We start from the raw sequence: 4124 nt of genomic DNA, 5'->3' as shown, positions 1-4124 counted from the left end.
TCTCTACAGACGAGGCTACAGACACACTCTCTACAGACGAGGCTACAGACACTCTCTCTACAGACACACTCTCTGCAGACGAGGCTACAGACACACTCTCTACAGAAGAGGCTACAGACACACTCTCTACAGACGAGGCTACAGACACACTCTCTACAGACGAGGCTACAGACACTCTCTCTACAGACACACTCTCTACAGACGAGGCTACAGACACACTCTCTACAGACGAGGCTACAGACACTCTCTACAGACGAGGCTACAGACACACACTCTACAGACGAGGCTACAGACACACTCTCTACAGACGAGGCTACAGACACACTCTCTACTGACATACTCTCTACAGACGAGTCTACAGACACACTCTCTACAGACGAGGCTACAGACACACTCTCTACAGACATACTCTCTACAGACGAGTCTACAGACACACTCTCTACAGACGAGGCTACAGACACACTCTCTACAGACGAGGCTACAGACACACTCTCTACAGACATACTCTCTACAGACGAGTCTACAGACACACTCTCTACAGACGAGGCTACAGACACACTCTCTACAGACATACTCTCTACAGACGAGTCTACAGACACACTCTCTACAGACGAGGCTACAGACACACTCTCTACAGACGAGGCTACAGACACACTCTCTACAGACATACTCTCTACAGACGAGTCTACAGACACACTCTCTACAGACGAGGCTACAGACACACTCTCTACAGACAAGGCTACAGACACACTCTGCTCCACACTAGCCTCATCTCTGAACAAGCTCTGCCCTCTGGTGTCCAAACTCGCTCGCTCGCTTGCTGAGGTCAGCAGAGAGAAAATGACAAAAATCCAAACAGTCCGCTGACCTCAATGACTATAAGCAAAGACTTGTCTCATTCTCCTCCAGCCTGAAAACAGCCAAGACAACATGCAATGCTACAGATACAAGAAAAATGTTTTCTGCTTTTAACTCACTGCTTCAACCACCTCCTCCTCCACCCTCCGATCTGTTCACACCAGACATGTTTGCCTCGTATTTTACTGAAAACGTTGCAACCATCAGTAACCAGTTTTCTGAGCCTGACCAACTCAGCCCAAAGGCACCAACCAAAAGTGCCTCACTCGACTCATTCTCCTCTCTGAGGATGAAGTCTCTAAGCTTGTGCTAGACTCTCGGCCCACCACCTGTCCTCTGGACCCAATACCATCAAGCCTCCTGCAGACCATTTCCTCTCTGCTTAATGCTGCACTTAAGCATATCATCAACTCCTCTCTGTCAACGGGTGTGTTCCCCACCGCATTCAAGCAATCTCGGGTCACCCCTCTGCTCAAAAAACCCACACTAAACCCAGCCCAGGCTGAAAACTACAGACCGGTTTCTCTTCTGCCCTTTCTGTCAAAAATACTTGAGCGCACAGTCTTTAAGCAAGTCTCTGAGTTCCTGTCCAGAAACGATCTGTTTGACCCAAATCAGTCAGGCTTTAAGCGGAGCCACTCTACTGAAACTGCACTACTATCAGTAACAGAATCACTACGAGCTGCCAGAGCTGCGGGTCAGTCCTCAGTTCTATTACTGCTAGACCTGTCTGCTGCCTTTGACACAGTCAACCATCAAATCCTCCTGTCCACGCTCTCTGAACATCTCAGGATCTGCCCTCTGCTAGTGCGTGTCCTACCTCTCTGGGCGATCCTTTAGAGTGTCGTGGAAGGGAGAAGTGTCCAAAGCGCACAGCTTATGTGCCTCAAGGGGTACCTCAAGGGTCAGTGCTTGGTCCCCTTCTCTTCTCCATATACACAAGCTCACTTGGTTCAATAATCCGCTCTCATGGCTTCTCATACCACTGCTATGCTGACGATACCCAGCTCTTCCTGTCATTCCCACCAGACGATTTTACAGTCTCTGCAAGAATCTCATCATGCCTCATGAGAGCACATGTCATTCCGCGGTTCATCTCCTCACACTGACTCCCAGTTACTGCTCGCATCAAATTTAAAACTCTGCTGCTTGCTTACTAAACACAGACAAAAACGGCTCCTCCTTACTTTAACTCTCTCATCCAGGTCTACACTCCCTCCCGCCCACTATGATCTGGCAATGAAAGGCGTCATTCTCCTCTGTCGCCCCCCGGTGGTGGAATGAACTTCCAAACTCCACTGGATCTGCAGAGTCCCTCTGCACCTTTAAGAAAAAGCTAAAGACCCAGCTCTTTCATGAATACCTACTAACTTAATGATGATGGTCTCCATATTATTGATGATGATGATGGTAATGACGATGGTTTTTGTTTGATAACGACGACTTATAAGATGGTTTCTATACTGATTAGAGCTCTCAAGAACTGCCCTCAATGTTGTGCTTTGCCTCTGGTCACTTCCTGTCAGCACCTGTGGTCACTTCCTGTCAGCACCTGTGTGTCCAATCAGACTCAAAGCTGATCGTTTGCTCTTACTGACATTGTTCCCTTTTTTCTAGATCCTTGCTTGTGTTGTTCTTACTCTCTGATGTACGTCGCTTTGGATAAAAGAGTCTGATAAGTGAATTGTAGAATCACAGTTCACCTGGTGAGGTCACCTTGTTTATTAACCACGAAGCGTTTGATCGATCTGCCCGTGGTGTTGAAACACACGCTGCTCAGCCTGATCCAGATTTCAGGAAGACGAGCTTTGTTCACTGCTTGTCTCCAGAGGGACGACGGCGTCTTCAAAGAAAACCCAAATCGAGCGACAGGTATGATGGCGTCCGCTCTACGAACAGACGAGATCAGAATCAAACAGAAATATTTATTTTAAACTCAAAATATCCAAGAAAAGATTCTGAGAGAGTAATTATAGAAACACACACACACACACACACACACACACACACACACATACACACACACACACACACACACACACACACACTTGCACACACACACACACAAACACACACACAAACACAGAGACACACAAACACACACACAAACACACAGAGACACACAAACACACACACAGAGACACACACACACACACACACACACACAGACACACACACACACAGGCGGCCATGTTGGTAAGTCTGTGATCAGCTGTTTACATTCTTCTTCTGTGGTGTCTTAAAGGATCTCTCAGAGACAGAGACGTCTTCTTTGCAGAAATGTTTATTAAACAAATAAAGATAAAGATAAACTTTATTGATCCCCTGTGGGGGAAATTTGTGCATTACAGCAGCTCCAGGGGACGGAGATCAAACATATTTACATCATTTAAATAAAGAAAATACAATAATGGAAAAAAATACAATAATGGAAAATGACACAGTAACTTGTTCTTAAAAAAACACACTCAGTGTGTAGCATGAGGTGGTGATGTTGTTAAACAGTCTGATTAAACAGTCTGATTAAACAGTCTGACTTCAGATGGGATGAACGACCTGCGGTAGCGCTCTGTCTTGCAGGGTGGGTGTCTGAGTCTGCTGCTGAAGGAGCTGCTCAGGGCCCCCACAGGGCCCCCTCAGGGCCCCCACAGTGACATGCAGGGGGTGAGAGGGGTTGATGGATGTCAGCTTCACTAACGATGATCACTAAAATGATCACATGATCAGTGAAGAGTCAAACATCTTTAGTCTTTATTCTTACATCATCCACACACACTGTGTCATCTTTATTATTATTCACGAAAGTTTTGATGTTCACAAACGCTCTCACTTCCTGTTGTCTCCCCTTTAGTATAAAAGCCTGCAGTAACAGCGTGTGGCCACTAGGAGGTGTGATGCTCCACTGAAGGACCGCAGTGAACCTGCTGCTGTACAACGTGTGTGTGTGTGTGAATAATGTTTAAATTTAGAATCTTCTGCACCATGATATAATAATAATAATAATAATCATAACATAAATATAATCATAACATGCCCCCCCCCCCATGCTGTTTAAATGAAGGAGATGAAAACAGAGAAAAAGCGATCAGAAGAATGAAACGTGACATTTATTCTACATGAAGATAGAAACACTTTCTTTACCTCCCCCTGTAGTTCATTATCTATTATTCAGTTTCTCGTCTGTGATACAGCTGGTCTCCCCTCTGGGCCTCCGTCTACATGTGTCCCCTCCGTCTACATGTGTCCCCTCTGGGCCTCCGTCTACA

The sequence above is a fragment of the Labrus bergylta genome, unplaced genomic scaffold (assembly GCF_963930695.1).
Source record: "Labrus bergylta unplaced genomic scaffold, fLabBer1.1 SCAFFOLD_153, whole genome shotgun sequence".
In the NCBI taxonomy this organism is placed as follows: Eukaryota; Metazoa; Chordata; class Actinopteri; order Labriformes; family Labridae; genus Labrus; species Labrus bergylta.
This window is presented reverse-complemented; position numbering follows the sequence as displayed.